The following is a 13,248-nucleotide window of genomic DNA, read 5'->3' as shown; positions in this document are numbered from 1 at the left end:
ACCTGATCTAGGCAATTTTGTTTCAGAGAGCTTTTCTCACACTGTCTGCTTGTGATTTGTGAGCTCAAAAATATCTTAGAGGGAAAAGTCTGTAAAAGGATGGCTCACAACAACCTCCCTAAAAGAAAGCCCTATTTGCCTTGTCAGTTTTGGAGGGGAAATGAGATTTGTATCATACATACACCCAAACTTAGTTGCTTTTTCTCTTTTCTCTTTTCTCTTTCTTTCCTCATTTCTTTTCTCTTGGTGTATGCTACCATGCACAGTTCTGGTGTGCATGCCTGTGTACTTGTGTGGTGTGTGTGTGTGTGTGTGTGTGTGTGTGTGTGTGTGTGTGTGTGTGTGTCCATATCCATGTGTGCATTCTGGTTTTGTTTTTGAGTTTACTCTGAGAAAGCAAAAGAGGCTGGGGAAGGTGGTGGCATTCCTGGGAAGACACACCACAGGCTTGTGCCTGAGGCCTGGATAGAAGCAAGAAGCCGAGTCTGACCCTTAGAGATCGAGTAGGTACTTGCCTTTATTTACCTGAAGAACTTGTTTAAAGTTATTTGAATCCACAAAGGTGTTTGTTGGGTAAAGTGCTTAAAAACAAGACTTTTCTCTGAGGGTAAACACTGCAGTTTGAAAACATAGGAAGTTGCCTGATGGCCAACATATGTCCCACTTGTCCACAGTGGGCACAGAGCCACCAGACTGATGGCATTTTTAGAACATTGACAGCTGGGCTCTGCTGGGGAAGGGCCCAGGGTATAAAGGATTGAAGAGGGGATGGCCATGGCTTCCCTTATCTTTGCTGATACAGTGGGTGCCTAGGATGGCTTTCAGGGGGCCTTGTGGGGACAGACAACCTGGGGCTCATTAGGGTACCTGAACTGATCTGGTCCTCGTCTTCCTCTGCCCTGAATACTAGGGACCCAGTGAAGCAGCTCACTGGTGGCTGAAAGGGAAGCAGGGAAAGATTCTACCTCCTTGAAAGAGGCATCTATCTATAGAGCATCAGTTCCTCCATGCCCCAGCCTGGACCATCCTCTTCATCCCCTTCATTTTGTGCTTGCCTGCCTGCCTGTGGCTTCACTTTCTCAGGGACTCTCTTGTGTGTGCAGGTCCAAGGTGTGCCAAGGTGGGTTTTCACCTTCCACTTTGTCTTAACAAGAAAGTCTTTTGTTTGTCACACATTACCATGTCCATCTTGGTGTGGGTTCTAGGGACCTGACCTCTGGTCCTCATGCTTTCATGGCAAGTGCTTTTCATCTACAGAGCCATGTCCCCAGCCATCAATGAGGCCTTGATCCTGCCCTGAAGCCCATGCTTGAGAGTTAAATTTCTAAGGGTTAAACTCCTCCAGGCATCTCACACACCAGGTTTTCTGTGCACAGCAGCTTCTTAGCCAGTGTGAAGGTGATGATGACATATAGGAAGAGGTCTCAGATATGCACCAAATAAATGCCACTGACTTGACAGTAGCCGAAGAGGTAGAGTTGAGGACATGTTGATGAGAGGTCCATGGGAGAACTAAGTTAAGTGAGGGTTTCTCTGCCAACCTATAGGCCACTCATAGCCCACTTCCTACCTCATACTCCACTTCTCCCTCATAACCTGCTTCCCACTTGATACCCTGTAAGCCTTACAGCTCAGATGGAAAAGTATCCTGGTAGACAGAGGCCAAGGAGTGCCACAAAGTCACACCGTACAACAGACCTCACACAAGAGATTTATTGGGAAGGAAGAAACCAGGAGGGTGGGTGCCTCTGCTCCCATGAGAAATAACGGCCAACTGAACAGGATACAGGGCTTATATCGAGTTCCTTGAGAGGTGGGTGCACTTTTGTAGGGTAGAGCTTTCCTACCCTACAAAATTGGTAGGATTTCATGTCCAGAGATTGGGCTTTTTACTCCATAGGGTGGGCACAGGGACCAGCAGTTAGAGTATTCTGTGGGTGGAACCTGGCAGTCAGAGGTCCTCGGGAAATGGGGACTTACATACTCCACTTTCAATCTGCCTTGTCCTTCCCACCCTGCCCCTGACCAGAGTGGCTCTCTGGCATTCTGCTATTTGAAGAAAATATTTGTCTATATAAAAAAACAATATAAGTTTACTGCATAAAAAGAAAAAATATAAATCAGAAAACATGAGAAATACCACCCGCATCTCACTACTGTATATTTAAAAAGTTATAAAATCATTATTACTAGTACTGAAGAATACTGTCTGTTCCTGTTATATGTGGTTTTTTTTTCAGTCACTAATAAATAACCAATATTTGTACAGGTCACTAAGCCTCTTAATAGAGAGTAACTTAAATTTCGATGTTCCCATTTGTGGTTTTTAGGTTGTCCTTTTTCCATGTTATAAACTGCCATGAAAATCCCATAGTTCTGTTTTGAATCACATGTGATTATCTCCTTGTGATGAATTCTGTAGAAAGGATCATAAACAATCTTTAGACTATTTGCCTCTCTTTGTCTTGCCTTCCCACACTGAGGAACCCTTAAAGGCCCTGGGAGTGAGTAGGCCACCTCGCTCATTAGCCTGGCTAGTGTCTTGCCAGGACCCTGCTCTGCCTCTCTCTACTTCCTGCCAGCATTTTCAAGATTGTTGGGCCCCAGAAGAGTGTAGGACCAGGTTCTGTATCTGCCCACCATTTGCCTGGTAGCCACTCCTGTGTTGACTGTTTTTATCTCCTGCCCCATGTATGGATTCTTACATCCTGTGGGTAGACTCCAGGATGTCTCCATGGGAACCAAGTGGTATGCTTAAACTGCTTCTGAGACAGGATCTGGGCACATGAAGGGCCTGCCAGCTGTCCCCAACAATTCTTGTCACACCTTCCACCTTTCCTTTCCATCCAGAGGCAGACTTGGACAATGAATAATTTTTATGAAACACCCCTCACTGGCTAGCCTGAGAAAGGTCTCAATTCCCCTCTGTCACAATCTTCAGCCATTCCTAGCTCAGCCCTTTCATGTCTTTGTCCTCTCCTTTCCCAGTTGTATCTGTGTTTCTGGGTGCTCTCTCATCTCCATCCAGTCCCACCCCTCCTGGCCTGTGCTTGGACAAAGTCAATCTGTCCCTTGAGAGGTTGTAAGGTAGATCTGCTGGTTGCAAATGCTGCATGTACAAGGACTGAGTTCTTTCCCCTGTGACGTCCTAGAGTCCTGAAGGTCCCCCTACCACTCTGAGGATGTGTGAGTCTGAAGACTGGCCCCTTAGTTCTGTCTACTGGGTAGGGGACAAGTCTATGGTGAACTCACAGTCATACATGAGAGGATCCAGTTCAGTCTCCAATGAGTCCCACCCTAACTTCTCTGTTCTGGGTCGTCCTTTCCTACATTGACCTCTGTCCCTGTCAAAATCACAGGGAGCCTATTACCAGTAATGTTCCACAGATCATCAGTGGCCCAGAAAAACAGCTCCTGGTCTCATGCACTGATGTCTCCCAGTGCCCTGCCCATCTCCAAGTCTATGACAAGTGGTCAATAAGTGTTTCCAATAACCAACCGGTGAAAGCACTCATCTCAGCTGCATGAAGAGAGCAGCTTGCTGCCATTTCTTAAGGCAACACTATGTTCTAGGAAGTTTTTAAACATCGCACAAATCTCTACACTAGCTTGAGAGGTAGATGATTCTGTGCCCTTTGTTGCAGATAGAGTTCCCAGGGTTTGGAGGTGTGAAGTGGCCTGCATATGCTCACACTCCAGCAACCAGCAGCTTTTCAGACCCACATGCTACTGCAGCATGGGCTGCAGGGCATATGTGAACCCCCGAGGTGGCTGGTCTGGATAGGGTTCAAGACCCCCTTGTGTCTGCAATTCCAGGTGCTGGTGATTCTCGTCTTGGTCAGCTCTGCTCTACTGCACATTGTATAAAGTAGGCTGCTTGGGCAACAGACATTTATTTCTCACTGTTCTGGAAACTTGGTTGTCCAAGATCAAGTTGCGTGTGTGCAACAGCTGGTGAGGGCCTGCTTCCTGATTTGCAGATGGTACTGAGAACAGAGAAAACAGGCTACCTCCTCTCTCTTCTTGTATGGGCACCTAGAGGCTCTGCCCACCAGGATCTAACCACCCCCAGGGGCTCCAACTCTAGATGCCAGTTGATTTTTAGGGGACACAAGTATGCAGTCTGCTGCATTAGCATGGACCATTATAAAGCAGCCCTCTGACCTTAGCCCAGGGTTTCAGGTAAACCTTGCACTAGGTTCTAAGATATTTAATGGGCTTGGCTACCCCTTGAGAAACCCAAAAGCCTGTCCCTCCACTTTGGGCCCTTATTCTTCTGTTATTACCTTTTGGTCCTATCTTGTGGCTTCTCCACTACAATGAGTCAAAGCTTTCCACCCCCACCCCTTATCAAACCCACCTCTTCAGCATCTTCCATGCTAATGAGCTCCTGACTTGCTATCATTGCTGCTGTGTTAGTAGCTTAATGGCACTGTGACTTACAGTCTGTGTCAAGATGCCTGCAGAACGCATCAATTTCAGCAAGTGTCATCGTGAATGACACAAGCATATGACACAACTAAGTGTCCCAACTGCACAGGCCATTACATTTGGCACTGGGCCCAGGGAGGAAAGACCGGAAGACCTGTTTGGCTTCACAGGTCCTGGGTGATGTAAAAGTGAACGGCCCCTGGCCCATGTCCTCCACAGCCCCCATAACTATTCTGTGGTCCTGGCCGCTTCTACAGATGCTCCCAGCTTTCCCAGGCATGCGGGCCCCCTCTTTGTGAATCCTGGGGCAGTTGTTCCCCTCTGCCCCGCCCTTTCATCTCTGCATCTGCCTTAGCTTCTCCTCTGAAGGCCTGTGCAGGTGCTGACTCCTCTGGGCAGCCTCCTTGACTCCCATTCACTTCCTGCTTCCTCCACCTCGGCTGCAGAGCTTTTCCTAGCGCACAGACCGCTTTACCCAGCTCTCCTTGGGACCAGAGCCTGCACCCACACTTTAGTATCCTCTGCAAAAAAAAATTTAAAATGTAGTGAATATATGTTCTTTAATTACCAAAGTGTGTATTATCAAAAATATTGATAAAATATCCAGAGTAATAATTACTAACAATGCAGACTCCTGTTTTTCATTTTAATTAGTATGATATATATTTTTATTGAAGTTAGTACTCTTTATATAGCTTCAGAATTCACTTCTAAAATATTTTTTTTTTGGTTTTTTTGAGACAGGGTTTCTCTGCGTCTTTGGAGGCTGTCCTGGAACTAGCTCTTGTAGACCAGGCTGGCCTCAAACTCACAGAGATCCGCCTGCCTATGCCTCCCGAGTGCTGGGATTAAAGGCGTGTGCCACCAACGCCTGGTTCTAAAATATTTTTCTAAGATACAGTGTTAATGGCGATGTTATATTCTGCTATATGAATGTTTCATATTTACTCAGTCAATACTCTCTTATTAGACTTTTAAGTCCCTCTCTCCCTCCACCCTTCCTTCCCTTTCTCTCTTCTTCCACCCATCCCTCCCTCCTTCCTTCCTTTTCTTTCCTCCTTCCTTTCCTCCATATCTCCATTCCTTTCTTCTGCCTCAGAATTAACGCTGTGACAAATGTTCATGAACAAGTCTTTCCCCACACTTTCCTGCCTTTCCTTTGGAAGTTTTAATCTTTGAACAAAGACTTTGAATATTTTGAGGTCTTCATCAAATAACTCTCCAGAAAATTTGCAAGAATTTCTACTGTATAGGTCTGCCCTCAACTCCTTCCCTCTAATATAGGATCATTTGTTGCAGTAGTTATTGTCACAGCTTTGATCTTTGGGATATTATGCCAGTAGGCATTCAGTAAACATCCATCTTAACCAGTCATAACATGTGGAAGGCTTGTGCTGTGCACAGGAGAGAGGAAAACACAAATATGAAAAGACCTAGAGTCAGACTTCAGAGAGCATTCATACTACTGCAGTGGATGGATGGATGAATGGATGCATGGATGAATGGATGCATGGATGGGTGGATGGATGGGAGAATGGGTAGATGAGTGTCTGTTTGGGTTTTTAGGTTGATGAATGTGTTGGTGAGTAAATGGTATGTAGGCTGATGGATTCATAGGTGGATAGGTGGATGGATGGATGGGTAGATGGATGGATGGATGAATGGATAGATGGGTGAGTGGGTGGATAGATGGGTAGAAAGGTTGATGTATGGGCGGGTGGACTGAAATATGTATGAGTGAGTGTAGTAATTGGTGGATAAATGGGTGTGTAGGTAGTGGGTGGATGGACGGTTAGAGTCAGCATTCATGGTGTAAGACCCTGCGGGACACTAGCCACAAGAGCCCTGTGCATGGTCCCTCAACACCACAACTAGCTTGCAGTTCCGAGCAGCTGCAAAGAGACACATCTGCAGAGTGGGAGCAAGCCCTGGAGGTAATGGGGGTGGTGTGTGGCAATGCTCTGTGAACCTCTCTCTTCCTGAGCAGGAATGTGCTTGGCCCCTTCACTGTCAGCCCATGAGGCAGGCAGACCTCCCTGAACCAGCTGCTCAGTTACACCTGCCTTGAGAAAGAAACCTTGGATCTTAAGCAGGGGATGAATATTCATTGGCATGAACCTTTGCAAACTCATTTGGGAAAAAAAATTAGATCAAGAAAAGTAATCAGATTATTAAAAAGAGAGTGCAAGGACAGAAGGCAGTGGTGGAGAGAAAAACCACATTTAAAATGCAAAGAGAGAGTCTCTTCCTGCCGAGCAGTGCTGACCTCCTGGACTATGCATGAAGAATAGTTAAGCTCTCCTCCATTTCTGCTGCATAAAAATGTTTTCTGAGTCCTCCATTGAGAAGGGAGGTGATGGAGGCAGGGGGCACCCTCCACCTTTGAAAAATTATCAAATAATATTTTGAGGTTTCCGTCTTATCTTGCTTAGATATCGGGAAAAATTGCGAGAGCTAAAGAGGCTCTGGTGAGTGGTGAGTGACAGGTTAAAGGGCTCCAATAAAGATTAGATGGTCCACTATCTCCTGAGGAAATTGCATAAAAGTGGTTATTCCCTCTTGCTTCTATTAATTTCCTCTTCCTGGCTGCTTGGAGAAGCTTCATAACCTGATGCTGCAGACGGGGACGAGAGGCGCTTTCCATTATCTCAATCACTGCACTGTTTATGAGACACTTAATCTGTTTCTTTATAAAGTAATAGTACTGTAGGTGATGGATTCCGTGTCACTGGAAGACTTCGTGCAGGGACGGGAGGGGAGGGGCGTTCTCAAGAGCATTGTAAGCAGCAGGCAATTTGTTACAGCTTTGAGGCACTGAGACATTGGTGGGGGGGGCATTCCAAGGTGACCTTCTGCTAGAGATGACACATGCCAGCCTCCTCGTGTTGTTTAAAGGGAGAGGGAAATGTGTGTTTTGCTTGGAGGATGGGAAGTATATATGGGTTTTAAGGGTAGAGCACTCAGGTCTCATGCCCTCCCTAGGCTGAAGCCAGGCATAGGCAGAGAAGATGCAGAGTGTATGCCTGTCCCCACCCCTGCTCTGCCAGCTTAGCCTCTGTCTGAACCTGATCACTTACAACATAAGGAACTATTCCCCCACTTTAAAGAAATAAGACAGTTGTGGTCTGTCCCCTGCTGTGTCAGAAATATAGTCCCATGTGATGGCCTCTTGTTATCTTCCAGGGAGTCACGGAGAAGTGCAAGTCAGTGGCTCTTGACTTCCCATCCACCCTTATAATGGTGATGAAATTCCCAGGTCTTCTTTGACCTCCCCAATTCTTCTACCTCTTTCTTCTTGCTTTGTCATCATCTTCCCTTTTAAATCCTTTATTGTTGCTGTTGGAGACACTCTCCTGTGCCCAAGGCTGTCCCTGAACTAGCTATAGAGCTGAGGATGATTTTGGACTTCTGGTCCTCCAGCTTCTACATGAGATTGCAGGCATGTGCCACCCTGTCTGTTTTACTCATGGCTGGGTATCACGCTAACAACTTTATGCATTCTAGGCAAGTACTTCAGCAACTGAGTCTCATCCCTCACCCTCCCTTTCTGAATCTTGCCTCTTAGGAAGATGCTTCATGTGGTCCTCATCTTCCCAAGTGTCTGTGTGTGTGTGTGTGTGTGTGTGTGTGTGTGTGTGTGTGTGTCCTGGATGACTGGTCCCTGATGTACACACAAGCACAGATCTGCTTTATAAGCAGTGTTCTGTCAGCTTCACCCCATCAGAAAGGAAGCCCCTAAAGCCCAAGACTCCATTTGCATGGATGCTCTATTCCTCTTATGTGGCTCCTGGCTTCCAACAGGTCCTCAGCAAACAGTGGCTGGGTGGCGATGCTCTTCCTCATAGTGAAGACTGGATCATGATTCTCTGTAGAGGAAGAAAACCAGATTTAAATATCAAGTTGAAGAGCTGTTATCTTCCTCAAAAGTGTTCACACATGCCTAATAATATTTCACTGTTACTCTTTTTTATGTCAGTCATCTCTCTACCCTTCTCTTTCCTCCTTTGCACACACATGTTTGTGTGAGTGCTTACACACATGGTCATGCTATGGTGCTCAAATGAAAGTCACCGTGTAGGAGGGTAACCTGGTATGTTGGTCTTCAGCTTCTACTTTGTCTGAGGCAGAGTTCCTTTCCTCTGTGAGATCCTGGAAATGCTCCTCTCTCTACCTCTCATCCCATTATAGGAGCACTGGAATTGTGTTCTGGGATCAAACTCAGGTCCTCACACTTGCACAGTGAGCATTGCCTACTGCTGAGCCATGCTTATCAGGCTGGGAAGGCCCTTTTACATTCATTTCTTTGGTCTATGTGTCTATATAGTCTTTGCCAGAACTGACTCAAGTGCTCCACTTATCACTTCTAATTAAAGCTGCCTTTTCTCAAGGGAAGTCCGCTTTTCTTATGTTTCTTAGTAAAAAACAATGATGTCGGCATCTTTTTCTGATTAGTGGCATCTGATACAAGAGGAGTTTAAAAGTATTTGTGGAGTAGCCTGCCACTTTAACTGTTGTTTAAAGCATAAACTATATGAGAAAATATTGTGCCAGCAGGATTATAAGTTACAATCCCAAAGTTCAGTGCATGGACTGACAAAGATCGTCTTTACAAGTTAGAGACTGACTGTTCACAAGTTTCATTAAACATTAACACTTGAAATGTGAGTATTTTGAAATTATAGGTAAAATGTATCTTATAATGATTCATCAATCACCTAGATATAAACAGTCTAGGCAGAAACACAGTTTTTCCATTTGTTTCTAAGACTTTAATGCCTTTAATTCAAGGCTCCAAATGTCTATTCAGACTTTGAATTGTAAAGTTATTTCAAAGAAAACTTGACTTTCAAAAGGGTTTGTGTAAACTGAATTGAGAGGAGCTATCCTGGTGTGGTACATATGGGTGCCAGCTATGTCACATATTTGAGTTTACTAAATGCTACTGGTCTGTGAGTTGTGAGCAGTATACATTTTATATAGATGAGCAAATAGAGGCCCCTCGGAATGCTATAACTCACAAATGTCCATCTTGGTAAAATCAGCAAATCTAGAAGGCGGAGCTAAGATGCTGCAGCCATGGCCCAGCTCGTAAGTCCTTGGCGACTATCAACTCAGATCTTTCTAAGACCTCTTTCTTCCAACTGCTTTTGGACCTCTCTCTATGGTCCATCCTGTGGCATTCTGGGAGATATCTTAGTTAAGACAAGTGCTTGCTGTATAAGCACAAGGACCTGAGTTCACATCCTTAGAACCCTCGTAGTAACAAACAGGGTACAGTGATACATGTATGTAAGCTCAGCGACAGAGACAGAGGTAGAGACAGGAGGGTCCCTGAAACTCGTAGGCTGGCCGGCTTAGCAGACATGGCGAGTTCTGTGTTCAGCAAGAGACCCTGTGTCAAAAAATATGGTGGACACTGATCGAGGAATATACCTAATTTTGTTTCCTTATCTCCACAAGTACATGTGTACACATTGATGTACAAACACTGCGCTTGCACCTGCATACACACACACACACACACACACACACACACACACACACACACACACACACAGAGAGAGAGAGAGAGAGAGAGAGAGAGAGAGAGAGAGAGACAGCAGAGAGAGAGACAGAGAGAGAGAGACAGAGACAGAGACACATACACCTCACTCACAATAAATAAATAACTCATTCAGCTTGTACCCTCTCCCCTCTATTTGCTCTCCTTTGGGCATCCTTCCAATTCAGAGATCCAGTCACACAGAGCAGAGGCCTCCATTCCTTCATCAGAAATCTCAGAGAAAGGCATTCCAAATCCCCCTTCCACTTGTGGATATCAGGATGACTGTTTATGCTGTTAACTTATTAAATGTAACGCAAGGTGGCTTTTAAGTGCTGAGAAGAAAGTGAAAACACTTTGTTCTTCTTGGACCAGTACATTAAGAAAATTACAGTGTGGCAGGGACTGAATATGAATGCATGAGTAGTCACCAGCTCCCCTCCCCTTTCCAGGAAGGCATCCTGCTGCATGGTAGCAGCTGAGGCTGCAGAACTGGGCAGGGTAGGAACACTATAGACTCCATGTAAAGGGGTTCACACTTATCTGGGAGAGGAGAAAGAGGGAGGGAGGGAGGGAGAGAGAGAGAGGAGGGCAAGGTAGAGGGGGAGAGACCCCAGTGAGTGGACTGAGAAAGGCTATTAGTGAGCCAGATTTAGGCTGTCCCAAGTATGGTAGTTAGTGCTTTTTGCTTGGGGTTTTATTGATTGATTCTTTTGTTTGAAAATTCAAACTTATTCTTTTTCTTGCTATGGAGACTTCCTTTTGAATGTGTTAACATGGGTCAGTGAGTGGCCTAAATCTGATGCGGGTTACAACGGCAACTATTGTTTGCCCATCAGTTGTGAAATACAGTGTATTCCAGGGAATGTGAGTCCTAGGGGATGCACTGCAGAGGAGGCCTTCTTGGGGAAAAAAAAGAAAGGAAAAGAAAAAAGAAGCCTAGTATTAGAGACCTCACTTTTTTAAGTTCTGAGACATTCTGCAGTAAGCAAATTCTATATTTTTAGGTCCATGTTTTCTGTAAGTAATAGGCATTGAGAACTCAAAGAACTTGTATTTCCATGGAATGCAATTGGTTTGCGCCATTCAAGAATATTCCATTTCACAGAGGTTTCCTCCAATCTACAATGGGGTCCCATACAGTGCACATCTAGTGTAACTTGAGACTGTCTGCTAACTTCAAGTGAGCAGCTGATGGAGGAATCTCTCATAGGAGACTATTCTTTCTTCTTGTCTTGGCAGGAAAGTGGTTGATGTTTTGGAACTAGCTTACATGAGTACCATCACCATCATTTCTCCCGCTGAGTGATCCTGTGAATGTTTTTAACCTCTCCATGTCCCAATTTCCTCATTAGCAAAATGGAGATAATAATAGCCACCCCATAGAGTAATGTACGTAAAGCACTTAACAAGGCAAGCTAACAGATGGTGGCTACTGCTATTATTAAAGAATCCTCTGCACTTTTCAGGAGGGAACAATATATTTGAGAAGATGAGCTTCCTATAAGTGGAGCCTTTACAACAGCTCTGTTCAGGCAACAATCACATCGTACTATAATAGTGTCCTGGACAGTTTTATGTCAACTTGACACAAGCTAGAGTCATCAGAGAGGAGGTAGTCTCAACCAAGAAAATGTTTCCAAAACTAGGAAACAAGGAGGACCCTAAGAGAGACTTACATGGTCCCCCAGAGAAGGGGAAAGGGACAAGATCTCCTGAGATAAATGGGAGCATGGGAGGAGGGGAGAGGGAGTTAGAAGAAAGAGAAGGGGAGAAGAGAAGGGGATAGGAGGACAAGAGAGAACAGAAAGTTTGAGTCAAGGGAATAGGGGAGAGCAAGAAAAGAGATACCATAATAGAGGGAGCCATTATAGGTTTAAAGAGAAATCTGGCTCTAGGGAAATGTCCAAATATCTACAAGGTTAACCCCAATCAACAATCTAAGCAATAGTCAAGAGGCTACTTTAAATGTCCTTCTGTTGACTGATGACTACCTTATATGCCATCCTAGAGCCTTCATACATTAGCTGATGGAAGCAGAAGCAGACACCCACAGCTAAACACTGAGCTGAACCCTGGAACCCAGTTGCAGAGAGGGAGGAGTGATGAGTAAAGGGGTCATGACAAGACTGGAGAAACCCACAAGGACAGCTGACCTGAACAAGGGGTTGCTCATGGACCCCAAACTGATAGCTGGGAAACCAGCATAGGCTGTTCCAGACCCCCTGAACTAGGATGTCAGTTTGGAGGTCTGGTTTATCTATGGGGCCTCTGGATCAGTATTTATCCCTAGTACATGAATGAACATTGGGAACCCATTCCACATAGAGGCATACTCTCTTAGCCTAGACAAACAGGAGAGGGTCTAGGCTCTGCTCCAAATTATATGGCAGCATTTGAAGATCCCCCATTGAAGGCTTCACCCTCCCTAGGATGCAGAAAGGGGATGGGATAGGGAGTCGGTGGAGGGCAGGGGAGGAGGGAAGGGTGAGGGAACTGGGATTTACATGTAAAAGAAGCTTGCTTCTAATTTAAATTTTAAAAAAGGAAAAAAAAAAGAGAAAATGTCCCCATAAGATGGGGCTGTAGGCAAGCCTGTAGGATGTTTTCTTAGTGATTGATAGGGTAAAGCCCAGCCTGTTGTAGGTGGTGCTAATCCCTGGGCTATGGTCCTGGGTTCCAAAAGAAAGCAGGCTGAGCAAGTCATGGAGAGCAAGCCAGTAAGTGGCACCCCTCCATGGCTTCTGCATCAGCTCTTGCCTCCAGGTTCCTGCCCTATGTGAGTTCCTGTCTTCACTGCTTTTGATGATGAAATGTTATACAGAACTGTGAGTGAAATGAACCCTTTCCTCCCCAAGTTGCTTTTGGTTATGGTGTTCCATCACAGCAGTAGTAGGCCTAACTAAGTCAAACAGTGTGGCCATGGTGGATCCAAAACTCCTAGAAGGCAACTTGTGGACCCCTGTAGCCAGGTCTCAGAGGGTGCACAGTGAATATTTGTTGAGTGGTTTTCAGGAAATCCAAACAAGTTGACTCGGCAGTAAGTTTCACCTAATCTCAAGGAAGGACAATCAGAGCTGGCTTTAGAGATACAAGGAGAAGCAGGGAATGAAGTGGTAAAGGCAGTCCTTGGGCAAATAGGGACAATGCAATTATAATATTGGGGAATCAACAAGGGTAAAAACCATGTGTCCTGTGTCTCAGTAGATAAAACATAGCCACAGTTTGTGGACCAGTATGGGGACAAGCATTGCATGGCATGACTCCTAACATCC

The 13,248-nt window shown here is 45.3% G+C and overlaps 1 protein-coding gene across 1 annotated transcript in view; it reads left to right on the top strand.

Moving 5' to 3' along the window:
• Positions 1–13,248, top strand: part of Ephb1 (EPH receptor B1) — a 298,236-nt gene that overhangs the window by 141,248 nt on the left and 143,740 nt on the right. The gene's annotated exons all lie outside the window — the stretch shown is intronic.

This window comes from Cricetulus griseus, chromosome 4, assembly GCF_003668045.3.
Source record: "Cricetulus griseus strain 17A/GY chromosome 4, alternate assembly CriGri-PICRH-1.0, whole genome shotgun sequence".
Classification (NCBI taxonomy): domain Eukaryota; kingdom Metazoa; phylum Chordata; class Mammalia; order Rodentia; family Cricetidae; genus Cricetulus; species Cricetulus griseus.
The sequence above is the reverse complement of the archived record's forward strand: the minus strand, read 5'-3'. Positions and strand labels throughout refer to the sequence as shown.